Raw genomic sequence first — 21455 nt, 5'->3', positions numbered from 1 at the left:
GTTTCGCAGCACAGGCGAGGGTCTGGCACTTGAAAGAAATACCTTACTGGGAGCGTAGGGTCAGGAGGGCAATACATTGTTCTAAATGGGGGTGGGTGGCTGGCACTTTTGTGGGGATGAATCGAGCAGAAAGTGCTTAGCTCATTCTGGTTCACATGCTGGTTCTCAGGTGAGCAGTGATCTCAGAGGAAGAAAACTGTATCATATTGGTTGTTGCAACTTTCTCCGGCTTCTGCGTGAGATTGGAAGTGCAGAGCTTTCCTTTGCAGGGGAAGTGCAAGGGTGGGGGCCAGCCAGCTGCCTGCGCACCTTGTGTGTGTGTGTGTGTCTCTGTCCTTGGCTGCTGCGGTGGAAGGGGTGCTGAGCATTGCTGTACTATCACAGTGAGGCCTGTTTATCCAAGATGGAGTCGAAAGGGGGCACAAATGATGGATGCCCTGTGTCCTGCTCAGTAGTTCATCTATGTAGCGGTCAACCGTGGTTAACTTTACATAAGGGCGTGGGGCAATCCCACTACCGGAGGCACATGGTCCAAGCCTTGTACTGAGGAGCGTACGACGCGAGGGGGCCTGAGGATCCCTCGCTCCCATACAATTCTAAGACACCTGAGTTTTTCGAGGATCACTCTGTGCGCAGGAGTTGCTCATTATACACTGTTTAAAAGTAAAGAATAGGGAAGGACTTCTAAAGGTAGGAAAGTGAGGCACCTTGTGCTTCACCCACAAGAAACCAACTGTATTCTCTCCATACTCCCTAAAGACACCTGGAAGCAGAGGGGAGCTGGGAACAGAAGGAAGACTTCAATCAAGACAGGCTACATGACCAAGTGCCACCAATGGATGAACTTATAAAGCGTGCATCAGTGCAGCTTCTTAAAAGACACTAATAACTATGCACCCTTTTGGTACCCAGAAGAACATGGCTTATTACAATCTGAAAAATAGATGGACCATGAAAGAAAAGCGTAATATTATTTTGTTGATTTTGTTTTTTTACTAATGTTGTTTGTTGTACTTTGATTGATTGACTGATTGATTGATTGATTGATATTTTATTTCTATCGTGCTTGTACACAAGTGTTTCAGAGCGCGACAAGGCAAGGGAGGGGAACAGGGGAGAACAAAACAACGATCTTACTAGGCCCAGTGATATTGAGAACGCGCAAGTGCATGGGAGAGGGGGAGGGGAAAAGTACATGGAAGGGGGAGAGGTGGAAAGTGCGAAGCAGAGGAGAAACAGATAAATAACAATAAATAAATAATAAAGCCAACAAACAGTGGTAATGCAGCCAGCAATTTGCAAGTGCTAGGTTTAAGGCAGCAGACAGGGTAGGTCCGATAAGTGCAGGAAGAAAAAGGGGGTTCTGTATGGGTACAGATACAGACCCCAATGCAAGGGGGGGCCCGGAGGCAGTGCAGGAGGGTGACAGGATGAGCAGGTACCTGGGCCCACAAGACAGAGGGTGGCCAGGTGCACGGTGCCAAGAGAGAACAGATCAGCAGGGGAGAGGGTGAGCGAAGGCAGAAGAAAAGAGGAAGGTCTTGAGGTGCTTCCGGAACCGGAGATGGTTCTCCTCAAGTTTTAGAGTGGCAGGGAGGCTGCTCCATTGGGAGGCCCCAGCCGAAGACAGAGATCTACCCCCTGCTCGTTTCTTAGAAAAACGACTGCCCCTGAGTGAGTTGGAGGTAGAGGAGCAAAGAGCTCGTGAGGGGAGGTATTTGCGGAGGTATAGCTGAAGGGATTTTGGACCCAGGCCCCAGAAAGCCTTGTGGACAATGCAGAGGGTTTTGAATTTAATCCTTGCATCCACTGGGAGCCAGTGAAGAGATTTCAGCTGGAGAGATACGATCCCAGGGCTTGAGGCCAAGGACAAGTCTCGCAGTCCTGTTCTGCATTAGTTGCAGAGGGCGGAGAGTAGAGGCAGGTAGATTTAGAAAGAGGCTATTACAATAGTCCAAGCTAGAGAGAACCAGAGCTTGAGATACCATGAGCTTCTGGGGGAAGGAGAGGAAAGGCAGAGCACCTCTGAGGAGGTGCAGTCGGAAATTTTACTTTTTAGAGACCTCAGAGATGTGGGCGGAGAAGGAAAGGGTGGAGTTAAAGATGACCCTGAGGTTCTTAGCCTCGCAGGTGGGGGTAGGAGGAGGGCCAAGGGAGGCCGGCCAGAGAGTGAGGGGAAAGGATGGTGAAGGTGTGCTGATGAGGAGGATCTCCGTCTTGCTGCCATTCAGACAAAGATCATTGGCGGCACACCAATCTTGAATGGCAGTTAGGCAATCAGAGATGAGAGAGGGAGAGGAAGTGGCAGAGGGCAGCCTGAAAATGAGTTGAGTGTCGTCAGCGTAGCACTGGAAATTTGAGCAGAAAATGGCAATGCAGTGGGCGAGAGTTGCCAGGTATTGGTTGAAAAGCCAGGGCGAGAGGTTAGACCCCTGGGGAACACCACAGGTAGAGAGGAAGATAGATGAAAGGAAGTGCCCAAGTTGGACCTGGGAGGGTCGATCTCAGAAGAAAGAGGTCAGCCAGGCCAGAGCCTTATCAGTAATACCCAGGTTTTCACGGAGACGGTTGAGCAGGATGGTATGGTTGACTGTGTCGAAGGCAGAAGAGAGATCGAGGAGGATGAGGACAGAGGGAATGTTAGAGTCAAGGTTGGTGAGCAGATCTTCACAGATGTTTAGGAGAGCAGTTTCCGTGCTTCTGGCAGCTCTGAAGCCAGATGGTGGTCATGGAGAAAGCCAAAAGAATTGGAATGAAGGTTAAGCTGAGAGATGGCCAACTTTTAAGGGAGTTTCGTGAGAAGAGGATGCACAAAGGAGTGCTTCAGAGGGGATGGGAAGGATCCAGAGGCAAAGGAGCGGTTGCAAAAATCAGCAAGGGCCGGAGCGAGGGTGTCAATGTGGTCCTTGATGGTTTTAGAGGAACAGGGATGAACCTGTTTTGAAGAGGCTTTCATAGATCGGACTTGTCTAGCAACCTCGTCAGGGGTGAAAAGAGGAAAGGACGAGAGGGATGGTGGGAGGGTGGCTAAAGGAGGGTCAGCAAGCACAGATGGAGAGGGAAGAGGAGGAGTGTGGGTGGAGAGGGTGGACAGGATGTCCTGGGTTTTTGAAATGAAGTGAGAGGCAAGGGCATTGCAAAGAGACTGGGAGGCAATAGGAGGGGTAGAGACTGCAGCAGGGTTGGCCAGCTCCTTGCAGATTTTAAAGAGTTCGCCCGAGTTGTTAGACACAAGCTTGAATGTGGACTCTCTTCTTGGTGAGGACAGAGAGTCGGTATTGCCGTTGTAGCAGGCGACAGGCCAGTTTGTCAGAGGATGAACAGGAAGTCCTCCATTTCCTCTCAGCTGCCCTACACTTACGTTTAAGTGTAGCTAGGTCAGAGTCATACCAGGAATTGCACTTGGCTTTGGACTTCAAATGGATCCTCATGACAGGGGCAAGAACATCAAGCATATCAGAAATTGAAGAGTAGAGCAGAGACAGGGCTGTATCAGGATGAGAGACAGCCAAAGGTGTAGAGGGGGGAGAGAAAGTGGCGGCAAAAGCCTCAACTGACACACGCTTCATGGGCCGGATGTCCGAGAAGGTAGGTGGCAGTGTTGGGGTAGGCTTGGCTTGGGGGGAAGAGAGGGAGAGATGAGATGAGAGGAGGGAGTGATCGCTCCAGGAGAGAGGAGTGGTCAGAGGGCTGGAGAGGGGGAGGTCAGAGGAGATCAAGACATTGAGTGTGTGCCCTGCAGAGTGAGTCGGGCCAGAGGGGAGGATGGACAGGGAGAGGGAGTCGCAGAGGTCATGGAAGAGTACAGAGGAGGAGCAAGGAGGGTCTAAATGTATATTTAGGTCACCGAGGAGGAGGAGTTGAGTGGTAGAGGCCAGAAGGAGAGGTCTGCCCACTCAGAGAGAAATGAGGTGATTTGACCAGGAGGCCGGTAGATGGTAACCACAGTAAGAGAATGGGTAGGCGAGAGAGAAAGCCAACAGACAAGGCATTCAAAAGAGAAGTAGGTCTGAGTGGGAATGATAGAGGCAGGAATCCACTCAGGAAAGATCAGGCCTAACCCCCCACTGGACCAGGAGGATCTGGGTGCTGAGAGGATCTTTTAGCCATCAGGGAGGAGAGTGTCAAAGCTCGTAACAGAGCTGGCCGTGAACCATGTCCAGGTAAGACCAAGGACATCAAGGTCTAGTTCTTCAAGGAGGTGGCAGATGTCAGAGGAATGTTTGACGGCAGAGCCAGAGTTGAGAGTGGCAATATGAAGAAGGTTGCCAGCCTTAAAGACCTTCCGGGGAGGGGTACAGATCAGAGGTACACCCTCTGGAGGAGAAAGAGTCCTAGGAGGGGCAGAGGAGGAGGAGAGAGAGGGCAAGGTAGCCAAGGGGGGAGGGGGAGGAGGGGACAGCAGGAGATGAGAGGATATTATTGAGGTGAGGGAAGCGCCTATCAAAGAGGAGGAGATTGTCCTGAGGGCCTTGGACCATGACAGTGCCATTTAGGTAGACATTAATGATGACTTTAGAGGAGTCGAAGGAAGCCATGAGAACTTCCCAGTGAGTGTCACCATTAATGGGAGAGGAGGAGATAGGGCAGAGCACAGAGACCATATGAGGAGTCCATAGATCTGGCGAAGGAACGACAAAGAGGATGTCGGTAAGGGTCTGTCTGGCGGAAGCATTGGAGTAGGTGTCGGCGACAGGAAGACCAGGATTAGAGGCCAAGATATCCTTTTTGAACTTCTTCCTGCCAGACTTAGTGAGAAGGGAAGGATAGTCAATGGAGAAGCAGTTGGAGAAGATAGGAGAAACAGAAAGCGCCATTGGGGTGGAAGTAAGGAGAGGATGGAGATACTGGGGGGGCTAAGGCAGGTAGGTGTGAGACAAAAGAGAGTGGTGAGGTCACTGGGCTGGCAAGTTACAGAGAAGAAACAGTATACAAGCAAAATACAGAGAATTTCGCACTGGGCAGCAAGATTTGACTTTTAAGAGCAAAGCAAAAACAGCAAGATTTGACTTTTTAGCACAAAGCAAAAACAGCAAGATTTGACTTTTAAGAGCAAAGCAAAAACAGCAAGATTTGTCTTTTATGAGCAAAGCAAAAACAGCAAGATTTGACTTTTTAGCACAAAGCAGAAACAGCAAGATTTGACTTTTAGGAGCAAAGCAAAACAGCAAGATTTAACTTTTAAGAGCAAAGCAAAAACAGCAAGATTTGACTTTTTCAATCTTGGAATCGGATGTTGGCAAAGGGTTTAGGAAGCACTGCGCAGCAAGATGACAACATGGGAGCAACAAGCAGAAAGAACAGTGATAGTCAAAGGCAGTAGAAGTGAGTCCATAAGGAGGGAACTAACCCATAGTTCTGGAGGTGGCAAAGTCAAGGCAGTCCGGATTTCTTAGAGGAGAGAGGTGGCCGCATCATTGTGGTTAAGGTGCAGGGAGGACCCCAATTAGCGTTCTGGAAGCGGACAGGGAGCAGACAGGGGCCTTGAAAGTGGGCCTTTGCTGAGAGGGCCGGCTGAAGCCTGCCGGTCCCTGATTGGATGGAAGAAAACACTCAGCAACCAATGGGAGTGCAGCACAGGGAGAGGTGATTCAGCACAGCCTGTCTACACAACAAAGAAAACCACGGCGGCCATTTTGGAAGGGCCAAAAACAGTCAAATAAGCAGCAATTTGGACTATGGAAGTTAAGGCACCTGTGCATACCCTATTGACTGCAACTCCCACTACCTCCTCCCCATTGGTTAAATTGTATACCATCCACCCGTTTGACAGGGAAAAGAGAGTGGGATACAGTAATAACACTGTTTTGATTTTGTAAAATGAGACCCATCAAGTTAATCAAACAAATGACTGGATTTGCGCCTAATACACCCAGTAGTCTGAATATTACCTGGCACGGCATGAATTTACATACCCATTAATCACCTCTTGTGTTGCCATATATGCTGCATTATGGAATCAGTATTATATAGGATACTGGTGGCGAACACAGACTGGGGGGTTCTAGCCAAAGAGTACACATCAGTTTTCACAACCACATTAATAGTACCATTCTACAGGAACCTGAATGACTCCTGGGCAACTCATTTTGACCCTGTGTGAGAAAAATTGACCCCCTATCCCTAAATGGATTTAGTACGTTCAAATTCTATCCTTCAGTGTCACCCTCCATTTCTCGTTTCACTTGCCGTACGGGTATATTGTACATCTGGCAGTAGGTCTCCAAAGTGACAAATACCTTGCCATGTGGATGGACAGCCATTGTCCGAAAATGAATTAAGTGCTTGGGCTAACATACTTCGGCTCGGTATCATTAATAGTGGTATTAGAAGGAAGGGTAAGTGTATAGTTACATCAGGTACTTTGCCCCACCTGGAAGGTATCGTTCTTGGAAAAACATAAAGGAGGCTGTGAAAGGTCAAATAACACGCACCTAGGGAGGACGCTTTTTCAAAAACTGGTCATATTCTTGTGCCCATCCTAAATAAAATCAGGTGTGATGAGGACATATTGACTTTCTTTTTTTCCTTGGGCATGCAATGGTATAAATTCAGCAGCCATTAGGAAGCTGCCAAGGGTATAGAAGGCCATGATCAATGAAACAATAGATGTTCTTACCAATCTTACTTTGGAACAGCGATCAATCCACCGATACAGGAGTGGTTTGCAAGATTGTGTGCTCCTCCTGTTACATTAACACACCAGAGTATTCAAAGGATATGTTTGATGCCATTACTAGGATGCACCATCAAGCAGACCATGTCCATGTTGAATCAGTGATCTGGGACTTCTCCTCATGGTTTTGGAATATCTTGTGCTCCTGGGGATGGAACATATTGTTAGCCCTCTTTCTCATCCTAGTATTAGTGTTGGGATGTCGCCTCTGTTTACAATATAAAAGACTCCTTAAAGCTCACTAACCCTCCTACACCTCTGTCTAACGCTTCACCAAGCACACACACTAACTCATTCTCCTTTTCTAAAACTACCACCTTGGAGGTCGAGAAAATCATACTTTCTCTCAAACCCTCAAATTGCAAAGGCGACATCTGCCCTGCACACATAATCAAGGATGCAGCCAGAGACCTGTCGCCATTCATCTCCAAACTCATAAACGCCTCCTTTTCTTCAGGCAGCATCCCCTCCAACCTAAAACAATCCTGGGTGCTCCCCCTTCTCAAAAAGCCGACACTTGATCCTCTCATCCCCACCAATTACCGCCCTATCACCACGGTACCCTTTTTACTGAAAATCCTGGACAAAGTGGCCTACGTCCAAATCCAAAAATACTTAGAACTACACAAACTACTAGGCTCCAGACAATCAGGTTTCCGCCCTTTACACGGTACGGAAACAGCCCTCATTGACTTGAAGACCCAAATCGATGATCTGAGGGACAAGGGTAAGACAGCACTCCTCCTCCTACTTGACCTCTCAGTGGCATTCGATCTTGTCGACCACAAGGTCCTCTGCAGACACCTGGATTCAGCTGCTCATTTCTCCCCAGAAGCCATCAGATGGATTGAATCCTTTCTGAGTGAGAGAACAATGAGAGTCTTCTCCCCATCAGCAGCAGCAGACCCCTCTCCTATTACGTGCGTAGTCCTGCAGGGCTCATGCGTCTCCCCCACATTATACAACATCTTCACCAAACCTCTGTTCGACGATTTGGATCTTCTGGGTGTCACCTACACAACTATGCAGATGACACTCAGATTCTCCTCCCACTTTCAGGGGATCACAGTAAGGACAGAGAGTTGGTGAATAGGGTGTATCTCATCATTCAGGCATGGATGGCATCTCATGGCCTATGCCTGAATGATGACAAGACAGAGCTCATTATCCTGGGTACCCCCGCCAACATCAACAAACTAGGCCTTGAATATGCCGAATTCAATATAGACCGCAATATCATCAAAGTATCCACGGATGTAAAAACCCTCGGCTTTTACCTGGATGCCACTATGTCATTCACTAAACAGGTCAACTCACTAGCATCTAGCTCCGCGTATACCTGCAAATTAATAAGAGCAGGCAGACCTTTCCTATCCAATGATAGCTGTATGATCTTGGCAAGAGCACTCATGCTCTCCAGGCTCGATTATTGTAATGCCCTATACAGTGGTGCTAACAAAGCTATAAACCATAGACTACAAATCCTACAAAATAACGTCTTGAGAGCTGCCCTCGGCATCAATAAAAGAGAACACATCTCCAGTACCAGACGCCAACACAAATGGCTCTCCACTGACAGTAAAATCAAACTAAAGGTGGCCTCCCTAACCCATAAAGCCCTCGACAATGCTGCCCCGAGCTATCTGATGGATAAAGTAAAAAGAAAGTCATCCATCAGAGAAACAAGAACCATCAATTCCAACTGTCTGATAATTCCCAGATTCAAACTCTCCACCATAGGCGGTAACAGCTTCCCTGTGAAAGCTGCTACATTTTGGAATTCTTTGCCACACAACTTGAGAGCCGATCAACCTTACTTGCTTTTTAGAAAGAATCTCATCAGTCACTTGAACTTCAACAATTCTTGTATTTAACTGTACATCTTAAACCTCTGTATAGATACTGATACACTCTGCTTGCTTTCTTACTTTTCTGCAAACAGCATGTACATACATGTATATTTCACTCCTTTGTATAGATATTGATATTTATTATGTGTGAAGATTTTGCATATTTCTTATTCCTGTAATCCTTAATTTCATATATCTACAACTTTTACCTCAACTGTATATTTCTGTAACATTGTAAGCTTTGAATATTCTTCTGCCTGCGCCCTGCAGCCCCTGGGTATGGTGCGCCATATAAATAAACAAACAAACAAACAAACAAACAAACAATATGTCCCTGTCTTGTGAACTATGATAGCCACGGCCTGTATGCCCAAACTCATAACCCCTGTTAATATTACAAATGTCCTGATAATGCAGGAGGTAGAAATTAGCAATTTAATGGCCATTGAGGTGGATGATAAGAGACCCATTTAGGACGACTGTATGGCTATACACCCAGGGAAGACGGCACCAATTGAATAAAATGGATAAGCTTAGGCTAAAAAGAGGGATTGTGAAAATGTAATATATTCCTTAGCTCTAAGCTACTTCATTTTCTACAGCAAGAATACCATTTTGTATCGATGACTCCATTTTGTGTATTCATGGCATATGTGTCAAAGTTTAGAAAAATATGTTATTGCAGGAATTGTTTGTTTTTGCAGCTGCAAGGTGGATCTTTAGCCCCCGGCAGCAAGGACAAAGATAAGATATGGGCAGCACCTACTTACCTGGGAAAGCTAATCTTGCAAGGCCTGGTGGTGGTGCAAAGAGCTAATGACTAACCAATCTTTTATTGCACAATTGTGTACATAACAGTAAACATGCAATAAATCACACCAACTGTAAATGTTTTGAACAGTGTATAAAAGAGGGACTCCCCCTTTGATAAATTGCTCACTTTGTCACTCTCCCTTATAAATGGGTTGGTGTCGAACCAGACTCTACTTGAGGGAATAAACTATGGGCCTGATTCAAAGAGCATTTTCCAATGGGATTGCACCATTATAAACTGCTTCTGTGAATCAGGCCCTATGAATGTTTGTTTTATCCGTTTTTGGTCTTACAGTGTTACGCCGCTGGTGGCAAGTGCCAACACTTAGTGTTTTTGTTATCAGTTCAGTGTTTGGGAGCCGTGGCGTATCTAAGTCTGAAACATGCAATATCTTTGCAAGGAAACGAGATAAACACTTGAGAAACCAGAAGGGATTACGCATGTATCCCAAAGTAAGCTATAATATGGATGGAATCTTTTCTTAGTGGCTGCAACTCCAAAATCTGTTGGGGAGATGCTGCATCAGAGCTTGCTCCAATCATGTACGGAGTTCCACAGGGGGCTTGTTTGTCCCTCTCTCTTTTCAATATTTATATTAAACTGCTTTGTGTTGAAATAGAGACATTGGGGGCTTTCTTTGCAAACTAAGCCGATAATTTCCAACTGTCCCTGGAATTGAGTGAGCATTATGAAACTGACCAAAACAACTTAAATAACAATTACAAACTCATCAAAGACTGGATGACCTCTTACTGGTTGTGCTTAAATGCTGCTAAAACAGAACTCATGGTTTAAGGGTCGATATATGCCCCAGAAAGACTGAGCCTGGCTTATAAGTGTTTCAGCATAGATGGAGGTTGCACCCGAGAAAGACTGAGCCTGGCTTATAAGTGTTTCAGCATAGATGGAGGTTGCATAAAGTTAAAACCTTCGGCATATTCATGGATGCATCATTAAATATGGATGCCCATGTCAATTATGTGGTGACAAACTCCAATTACTACTTGAGGGTTCTGAGGCAGATCTGCCCCTGGTAACCCAGAATAGTTGTGAGAAGCTAGATCGAGCCATTGAGTTTCCCAGACTTGACTACTGTAACGCATTGCTAGGTGGGGCTAGCAAGACATGTCTGATTAAGTTACAAACGATTCAAAATGATGCTGTGTGAGTTGTTTGAAACATTGCGTGGAGATAATATGCATCTAGGGGCAGCTCCACTGGCTCCTTGTTGCCACCAGGGTCTCGTTCAAGATACTTACGCTGGGCCACAAATGCCTGTTTGGAGCTGTGCCACCTTACTCGAAGGAGAAATTGGAAGTTTACAAAGCAGCTCGCAATCGCCGGTCTTCTGTTGCACATGGCCTTGCTACTCTCCAGTCGCAGGGGAAATGCCCACTCTTTTCTCTTGAGTGCACAAGCATGGAATGATTTCCCTGAGATACTTCGAAAGGAACCAAGCTATCTTTCTTTCAGGAAGGGTTTGATGACTAGTCTTTTCTCCTAGGGAGATTTCTCCCTATCCGGTCTTTCCGTCTCTTAGTTTTTTTCTTTGATGTCTGTCCAATGTTTCAGTGCAGTGCATTGAAGCCTAAGGGCTTTGACGCTTAACTAATATGCAGAAATAGAAATAGAGAAATGTATATTTTTTTTATATCAGCTGCTGAAGACGTATGTGTGCGACAGCTATTCCACGCTCTCTGAAGTAAGGTGCAAGGGTAAGGCAGTTAGTATAATACATGCATCAATGTGTTGGCATTACAGCCGATAACTTGGCTTCGATTTCACAACATTCATAAGAAGGACACGAGCACCGATGTATGTGTAATCACGCACAGTACATCAGTGGTTTATGCTTGAATTGACATGTGTGGGGTTCCATGATTCGAAGCTGTCATCCTGGTTTGCGGCCAATGTGTATCCAAGAAAAACACTCCAATGTGTTAATCTGGTGAGGTCGGATAGCTGAGGCGCAACGTTTTTGTCTTCGAAGCAAGAAAAAGCAGCGCAGTGCAGCACAGGTTTGAATCCAGATCCCACGCTTAGAAACCACTCACTGGTATTACGCATGTTATAAAAGTACTATTATAATTATAATTATGCTACTTACCATAGCTGAGTGCATCATAATCAAGTAAGTCACTATGATTTTCCACGTCTTCATTCACAAAATGACATATGGGTACTGTGTATCACACATCAACCCACCTAATCGATTAACAGCTCCCTCATCCCAAACGGTCCTGTGTATTGACATTGACCTGCAAACTTCGCCGAACCCGGCACCAGAACAGGATACTTAGCCCAACCTGGCACCCAGACTTGGGAGGACAAGCAACCAACTCTACTTAGAGTCCACCATCCTACTCATATCTGCCTTGAAAAAGACTCAGGTCGAAACGCGCGTCGGCTGTTTGCACTCACCAATGTTGACCAACTGGCAGTAATTGCCACACTGATGATTTTTTGGTTTTGTTATACCAATATGAATAATAAAACACCACATGCACCAACAATTCTAAGACTGGACCTTGACTTAAAACAAAAGGATTAACTGCCAGAATTTTGGACAAACAAATCTAGCCAGCGCCAATACGAAATCCAAGGTTTGTCATCCCAACAAGGTTCTGTGTATGTGTCACACTGAAGCCACTTTCTATGATTTTTGCTCCATCACCTAAACACAAATAATGTATTTTCGGTCTATTACATCCAAACCAATCTCTTTGAGAATGCATTTCCTCACCCCTCCAAGGGAGTATGACTGTCATACCCAAGCTGGTTATTTTGATCTTCTACTTTTGTACCTCAATCACATTTGCTGTGTGTACCAATCGAGCTAGACAAGAATTGTCAATTTCCTCAAAAAATCGATTGTAATTCAATTCATTTTGGTACATGTGTGTATCACCTTTCTATAGTAATTAAAGACATGTTGCATACTAATTCTAGATTTGATTACAATCCTCACCTAGCCTCGCATCAGTCTCAAAAGTAATATGCTATCTGGAATAATGTAAAATTGGGCAACATTCTGCTTATATGAAATGCTTTATTTCTGTTTTATAATGTACGGCCAAACCCTCAATATTATGTCTCATTTCAAGTGTGACGCTAAGTTCGGATAAATTAGCGTCAAACATGTTTACCATTACTGCCACCCGGTGCTGCAAATTCATGACAGAATTCAAGTGGGGTAACAGTGTTGTTAGTCCCCATTCTTGGAGTCCATAAAAAGTAATTCCAAAGATGTAAATGCTGGATTGTTTTGGAGGTACACTGGAAGAGTTACCTCCAGCAGTTTGCAGTAAGTGGCAGGAAATTGTTGCATTTCACCTTCATAGTCAGAATTCAGCGGTACAGTAAAAGTGGCATAATTCCATCACTGCCTAAAAAGTGGCAGTAATGGAATGACCTCCAGAAATGTATGCACCCCCAAACTGGCAATGAGGCCCTAAGATAATGCTCAACATTGCTCGTGTGTGGTGCACTGTACTGCCTGTCTGCGAGCAGAGGAGCAGTGGTCCTCTGCCCTGTATTTAGTGAAAATGTGACATTTCATCTGATTTCACGTGGAATGCTGGGGGTGAATATGGGCTGAGTCGTCCATGTTTGTCAAGTGGAACATGTTACTGAAGGATGATGGATGGACTGGCTCCTCGTGAATGTTGTGATGTGTGCCCAGCATTCTAAAGAAGAGAATCAACTAAGTGAACATGTACACAGACATGTTTATTACAGCTTGACAAAAGCATCTGAATACTACATTGTGTTTGCCTATATTGTGTGGCAAAGTATTAGAACATTGCTCTTTCTTTTAAATACTTGTAACAGATGCCTTATTATAAAATAAAAGAATGAGTCTGCTCGGCAAACATGTTTTAACTAGGTCATTTACGCCAAAGCAATCTCAATCATCAACATTGCCTCAGCACTTGAATGCTTTTTAAAGGGCTGTTTGGGCCACAGGTGGTTGCTTACTGCGACATTCTAAAGCTGCAGAAAATGAATTTCAAATTAAGCATTTAGCGTAAACATCTGGTCTTCAATGACTGGGAATAGTCACTTCACTGCAGTCGAAAATTATTTCTTCAATGTGTGCCAACATTCTGACAAATACTAGTTTCAGCATGCCTAGAAATATCACAGGCAATTTAGAAACTGGGAATATTTAGTTATTCCCAACTCTTGCAAATAGGAGGTTAACATAATTCAACGTTCTCTTCGATTAGGAGTACAGGCTTATTTAAACACCAAGAGGACTGACAAAATGTATCGTTTGTGGATTACAGGCCTGGAGAAAGAACATTTTAAGTCTCTCCCATGCACTTTCAGTTATGTATTAGAGTGACCCTTGTGTCAATCAGCTACTCTCTGATGCATACAATGCCAATCATTGCTCCATCGCAATAGAGGTCCATTATTTGTTGACTTTCGCCTAACTCAAATCCTGATCTGCCTCACAGTTTGTCTGACAGGCAGCAGCCGTGCCAAACTTCCAGAGTGCATACATCTTAGAGAGACTGGTCCAGAAGCCATTCTAGTCCCTGCTAGTGTGGGGTTATACAAGTTTTAGGTTTGAACTAATTATTTGCCATGCTAGCACAAGTCTTTCATAAGATGTGCAACACTCATGCAAGTAGCAACAGCACCAGCAGCTCTGCTTCGACATTAAGGCCCTGATTTATGGAATTGTCTGCACGGATCCATCATCGGGACTTGTGTGCCATTCTGCATGCAAAACCCCATTCATCGATTGCTGGAATCAACTGTATAGGACTTTTTCATTGTCTGTGGGTACTCGGCGCAGCCTCGCACGTCTCTAAGAGTGGCCGAGTGCCTTGGCCGAGACACCTCTCAGAGCATGGGCGTTGTGTGCGCATAGCCCGGAGTATGTGACGGAACTCACAAAATGGAAAATAACATGGGAAAATGTGGGCATTCCGAGGGACGGCCAGCGCAAGGTGATCGCACGGACACAACTGCGCAGGTAAAATCGTATTCATGGATCTAACCCTGAAACGTGATGTTGGGGAAATGACAACGCAAAGCTCTTGATGTTACTGCCACCCGAAGGCAAGCATGCAGACACTTGCACATAGGAATCAATGCATAGGTAAGATTGCATGTTGGATTCAGGGGTGCGTGCACACAGTCGGCGTACCGATAGAAGTTGGGGGTGCGCGTAAGCAGTGTAGTGGCAGTAAGGCATGCTTGTATTTTTTGCATAGACAAGGAAGCATTCTCTGATGGAGTTGGTAGGTGCTTCTTTCCAATGAGATTTTGCATGCGTTTATTCGTTCTTAGATTTTTAAGGTTAGGTGTGAGCCAGGAATTGAGGTGAGCTTTAGGTTTAGGTTTGCGGTGCTTGAGTGGGGCAATATTGTCCAAGGCTGAAGGATAGTGGTATTATACAGGTCGAGTAGAGTGGCTCGATTGTCAGTCCAGTGGTTGTATTCTGTGATAGGGCCTAGTTGCAGGAGCATGTTGGTTCTATTGATATTCTGTGTATTTCTGGTGAGGGAGGCTAGTGCCAGATGCAGTGCTGCTTTAGGCAGGGGTTGTCTGGGTAAGGTGAAAGTGATGACATTGTGCTCTGACCAAGGCAACAGGAGTTGGCTGTTATGTTAGTCAGCCATTCAGGTTGCCAAGCCAGTCCAAAATTCAACCATTGTCGTGTGTGGCCAAGGTTAAGCCTTGGGCGGACATAGTTGTCACACCTTGGCCCTTGTCTCACCTGTTTGTCCTGTGTTATCTTCTTTCTTGGAGGTATTTCTTTGTTCCTGGACGTTCTGGACTTATACAGGTATGGTCGGGTAGTGTCTGCCTCCAGTGTGTAGATCGGACACCAGCTTCGGAGAGAAGGTAAACTTTCAGTATTCCACGAAGATGAGGTGAGTAACGGTCAATGCCGGGATGATCTAGGAACCAGGGAGGAGTGAGTAATGTTTGCGGAGTGCAGCAAGCAGTATGCGAGCACGGAAGGGCGGGACCGAAGGCCCGGGGAGAGAGAGGAATGGGCGGACCCCCAGGCGGGAGCACCAGGAGCAAGTTAAGCACACTAAGAAGGAATTTGGGACCAATAAGACTCGGAAGGTTAGAGTTGAGACGCGCAGAGCAGCGGGGGCGTGCCTGTTTTCTAGGAAGCAACAGTCTTACATAAACACTACACAGCAGCGTTTCTCTGGTGTTGGCCATGTTGGTAGGATAGCAGGTACGACAGTGTGGTGCCTGATGGACCATGAAGTCCAAAAGGGGCAGAAACAGCGAATCGTGACAGCATGCCCTCGCTTAAACCTCGATCCACCGGGTTTACCTGGATGGGTTAGGTGGTATCTCTGTACCAAACGGGGGGTATTCATGTTGGACACCAGTTCCCATGTTGCTTTTCTGGGGGGATAACCTTTCCATTCTACCAAGTACTGTAGTCGGCCTCTTCCATATCTGGAATCACATATCCTGGAGACCTCGAATTCAATCTGACCATTGACGACCACAGGGGTAGGTTGATGAGCTGATCTGTTGGATTGGGAATAGGGTTTAAGCAAGGAAGTTTGAAAAAACAGGATGTATCTTCTTCCGGTTTCAGGTAACTGAAGTCGATATGCCACTGGGTTAATGATTTCCTTGATGGAAAAAGGCCGTAGAATCGAGGGGCCAATTTGTTGGGACGCAGGTGTTGAGGCAAGAGTTTAGAGGAAAGCCAGACCTTGTCGCCAATGGCATACACGGGACCGGGTCTCCTCCTGGTATCAGTATGTCTTTTAACATCCATTCTGGCTTTTTCCAAATGATTCTTAACATACTTATGTACAGTGACCAGATATTCAATCCAGGAATCAACCAAAGTAACCGGGGTGGAATGAGGTAGGAGTGTTGGCAGGACAGATGGATGGAATCCTTTATTGCAAAAGAAAGGGCTTGTCTTGATAGCAGAGTGGTCAGAGTTATTGTATGCAAACTCAGCAACTGGAATTAAGACTGACCAATCATCCGGGACCTTGGCTGAAAAGCATTGTAAATATTATTCTAGGGTCTGATTTACTTGTTCGGTATTGAGGATGGTAGCCTGAAGATACCTATATTGAGGATGGTAGCCTGAAGATAAAGCACGTTGAATACCTAACATCTGACACAGGTACTTCCAAAATCGGGAATTTACTGAGGCCCACGGTCTGAAATGATCTTGGAAGGGAGGCCATGCAGTCTCAAGATGTGGTTTAAAAATATCCATGCCATTTCTTGTGCTGATGGTAGCTTGTACAAGGGAGTGAAATGGGCCATATGGGAGAATAGATTGATGAAGACCATAATGGTAGTGAAGCTCTTGGAGGGAGGTAATTCCACGATAAAATCAGTGGCAATTATTTCCTAGGGACCGTCTGGCAATGTTGGTTGATGGAGAAGACCAGCAGGTTTTCTATTGTTGCACTTGTTCTGACTGCAGACAGCTCAGGCTTGGATATATGCTTTCACCCTATCGATCATTCTAGGCCACCAAAAATGTCTCTGGATGAGATGGAGAGCGGCTGTAATGCCCTGATGCCCGGAATGGAAGGTGTCATGACAGAGGTTTATAATCTTGGTTCTCAGGGTCTGAGTAGGTATCACCAATCTCTTGTCCTTAAATAGGTAACCATCTTTAGCAACTAGGGACCATTGGCTGGTCTTTGTATAATCCTTCCAGAGATGAGAAAGGGGTGTCTCAGCACGGACATTATCCAACAAGGAGCAGACCTGGCCCACGAAAACAGTGTCGGAAAACATCTTAGGAAAGGCACATGCCTCAACTGGTTCGTAATCATTGCATCTGGATAAGGCATCAGTGATTATGTTAGTAGTTCCAGGTACGTGATTAATGCAAAACTGATACTGGGCAGAAAAAAGCCCATTGAGCCTGATGACTGGTCCTACATTCCAGGGATTGCAGGACCTGTAAATTCATGTGATCAGTTCGCACTTGAACCGGGAATTTGGCACCTAGAAGCAGATGACGCCACTCAGTAATGGCCTGCCGGATGGTGAGCAATTCCTTCTCAAGGACTAAATAATGGGTCTCACTGGGATTCAAAGTTCGAGATAGGTAAACAATGGATGTTCCTCTTTGTCCTCTGATTCTTGTTTTAACACTGCCCCAATAGCGTAATCTGAAACACCGGTTTCCACCAGGAAGGGTTTAATAATGTCAGGTTGAGACGGGACCTTGAGCAAACCTTTGCTTTAGTTCCTGAAAGGCAGTCTCTTGAGCAACAGACCAGTTGAAAGGAATGTCTTTCTTTAAAAACGCAACTATAGGTTGTACAATGGCAGAAAATGTTGGAATGAATTTCCTATAAAAGTTGGCAAGGCCCAGGAAAGATTGAATCTGTTTTACTGTTGTAGGGACCGCCCATGAAAGGATTGAGTCGACCTTGGCTGGATCCATTTCTATTCCTTTGGAGCTTAAAACAAATCCCAGATAATGGACTGTTGGGGCATGAAAGATACATTTTTCTGGTTTAGCCAGCAGTTTATTCTCTCGCAGGCGTTGTAGAACCAAGGTCATGTGTTCTTGATGTACTTTGGGGTCGTTGGAATATATCAATATGTCATCCAGGTAAACAATGACAAAGAAGGACAGCATATCTGAAAAAACTCTGTCCATGAAGCGCTGAAAAACCGCAGAAGTGTTAGCAAGGCTAAATGGCATGACCAGGTATTCAAAGTGACCAAAGGGTGTCCTGAAGGTGGTCTCCCACTCATCGCCTTCCTTTATGCAGATGAGATGGTAAGCGCCCCATAAGTCAAGTTTGATAAAAATTACAGCGCCACGTACTGCTTCCAATATGTCTGAAATGAGGGGTAAAGGATACCGGTCTTTGAGAGTGCATTGGTTAAGGCCCCAATAGTCCAGGCATGGTCAGAGTTCCTGGGTGTCCTTTTTGGGCACAAAGAACAAAGAGGACCCAGCAGGAAACTTAGAAGGATGGATGGTTCCATTGGCGAGATTGGTGTCCAGATATTCACGTAGTGCTCTTTTCTCCGGCTCAGAAAGAATAAACATCCTCCCAAATGGTATAACTGCAGAGGCTTCAGTATTGCTGGCACAATCTTCTGGTCGATGGGGTGGTAGTGATTGAACAATGGCTGTCGAAAAAACATCTGAGTATTGTTGGTAAATCTCTGGAACTTGGGTAATGTTGGAAACACATGTCGAAAGTTGTTCAGGGATCCGGGATTCCGCAGATATGGTCTGTGAAACATTCTGGGATAAACAATGAGACAGACAGAATTTGGAACCTAGAAATAAGGATATGGCTGCCCAATCAATGTATGGGTTGTGTTTTTGAAGCCTGGGCATGCCCAGAATCATTGGGTGATGAACTGCCTTTATGATATCAAAACGAAGCATCTCCTGATGGTTATTTATTGAGAGTAATAGTTCTGTGGTTTGCTGGGTTATGGGTTCAGAAGACAGTGGTTTCCCATCTATCCCTTCGACTGCCAGGATTGTTTCTTTGGATTCTCGAGCAATGTTGTGCTTTAAGGCCCATTTGCGGTCCAAGAATATTCCCATAGCACCAGAATAAACTAGGGCCAGGATGGAATGTGTCTCTTTATTGGCGGAAGACAAGAATGCTTGTAGAACCACCCAGGTGTTTTGATGAAGACAGTTCAAGGAAGGAGAAGAAGTGGAGCAAATACCTTTCTCCCGAAGCTGGGCTCAGTTCAAGATCGGAGCTGGCGTTACGCGAACGCCAAGGTGGACCTATCGGACAATTTCGTACAAGATGTTTATTAGAAGCACAATACATACAGAGTCCAGTGTTGATCCTATGAATCCTTTCTTGAGGAGAGATTGGACCCCACTAGGAACCTAGTTGCATGGGTTCAGGATCAGAGGAGTGTGGATTGGTTGTTTCCTTAGGGCTAATATAATCCACGAGAATCTTTGGTGAAACTGGTTGTGTCTTTAGTTTCTCTGCCTTTCTCTCTTGAATTTGAAAATCAATTTGTAGAGACAAATCTATCAAAGCCTGGAAAGAACCTGAACGGGCTACTCTAGCCAATTCATCCTTGATTTCCTTGTTTAATCCTCGACAAAACAAGGTAAAGCACGCCTCCTGGGACCAATCTGCCTCCTTAGCCAATTGCTTGAAGTGTGTTACATAAGACAACATGTCTTGGTTTCTTTGTTGGAACTCCAACAGCTTTTCCTGAGCACTGTACACTTGTTCAGGGTGGTCAAATATGGTTTTGAAGGCCGCCACAAATCCGTCATAGTTGTCCAGTAGCGGGTCACCCGCATTCACCAAGGGGGTTGCCCAGGCTAAAGCATTTCCAGAGAGATATGAGATTATAAATCCCAATTTGGCCCTGGGTGTAGAAAAATAGTAGGGTTTAAATGTAAAATGCATCAGGCAAGAATCGAGGAAGGAACATAGTGCCTTAGAGGAACCATCGTATTTGTCCACTATGCCCCCTACCAAGGCACTTTCTTGTAATGCTGAGTCTCTGGATAGCACGTGTTGTTTTAGTGCTGCATTTTTGGCTTTGAGGTCCTGAACCTCTGTTGTCAATTCTTGCATTCTTCACATGAGGTCCTTGTCAGCAGCCTCCATATTGAATTCTTTATCAAGTTTTTGGCGTCTCAAACTGTCACACTCTGGCCCTTGTCTCACCTGTTTGTCCTGTGTTGTCTTCTTTCTTGGAGGTCTTTCTTTGTTCCTAGACGTTTGGGACTTATACAAGTATGGTCAGGTACCAGCCTCGGAGATAACGTAAACTTTCAGTATTCCAGGAAGGTAAGGTGAGTAACGGTCAATGCCCAGGATGGATCTAGGAACGAGGAAGGAGTTAGTAATGCTTGCGGAGTGCAGCAAGCAGTGTGCGAGCACGGCAGGGCAGTACCGAAGGTCCGGGGAGGGAGAGGAATGGGCGGACCCTCAGGGGAGAGCACCAGGAGCAAGATAAGCACACCAGGAATGAATTTGGGACCGATAACTATCGGAGGAGTAGCACGGAAGATGAAGGGGAGTTAGGAACGCACTTGCCGGGTACTCAGAAGGTTAGCGTTGAGACGCACAGAGCCACGGGGGCGTGCCTCTTTTCTAGGAAGCAACACGTCTTGCGTAAACACTAGACAGCAGTGTTTCTCTGGTGTCGGCCATGTTGGTAGGATAGCAGGTAAGACGTTGCGGTGCCTGACGGACCATGAAGTCCAAAAGGGGCGGAAACGGGAAATCATGACAATAGTGGTAGTATGATAGTTGCATTAGGGTCTAGTTTGTCATGCAGGCCTAAATTGAAATCACTTAGAAAGATGATTCTAGATGATGGCTTGGTGCCTCTGGAAAGGAGGAGTGCTATGTCCTTTTCAAAGGAAAAGAGGGGGTCTGGGGGTCTGTAGAGTATGTGGGAGGTGATATTAGCAAGGTTAAGAAGGGAGAGTTTGAGTGAGAGTATTTCTCCTGAGGAAAAAGGGTGGTTGGTGGATTCTCTGATGGTTAAGGAAGATTTAGCAATCAGGGCAACTCCACCTCATTTGGCAGAAGTTCTGTCTTTCCTATAGATTGTAAATCCCTCTGGGATGGCGAGCAAAGGTGCTGGTCCGACTGCAAGGTGTAGCCAAGTTTCTGTCACTACAAGTAGGTCAAGTTGGTTAGTGGTCATGAGGTCAGAAATGTCGAGGGCATAGCCAAGTAAGGATCTGGCATTGATAAGTCTGCCTTTTATGCTGGTTTACTTAGATGCATTTGGGGGTGTAGGCAGTGATTCGGTTAGGTCGGGTTCCACAGATCTAGGGAATTCTGCACTTCGGGTTTGGTCTGTATCATTGGAAAGGTTCGTAGGAAGTTTGCGTTCGCAGCCATTGTGAGGCTTGTTTCTAATAGAGTCCACCGTGGTGGGAACCTCTTCCTAGTGCTGATCATGCCAGGCAGGGACAAGGGAGGTGAGCCCATTTAGGCTAGAGTGTAAGGGCACTCTAGTGCACTGAATACTGATGGGGTTCCTGGTATTTAGGTAGAAGGCGTCAGGGAATGTTATTTAGGGCTTGTTCATAATTTTGTGCTCGATATGGCTGTTTGCAGTGTGGCATAAAGGTTAGTAATGTCTGGCTCAAGGGAAACCTGATACT

Source organism: Ambystoma mexicanum, chromosome 6p (assembly GCF_040938575.1).
Source record: "Ambystoma mexicanum isolate Mex_15411 chromosome 6p, UKY_AmexF1_1, whole genome shotgun sequence".
In the NCBI taxonomy this organism is placed as follows: Eukaryota; Metazoa; Chordata; class Amphibia; order Caudata; family Ambystomatidae; genus Ambystoma; species Ambystoma mexicanum.
Note: the sequence above shows the minus strand (reverse complement) of the source record.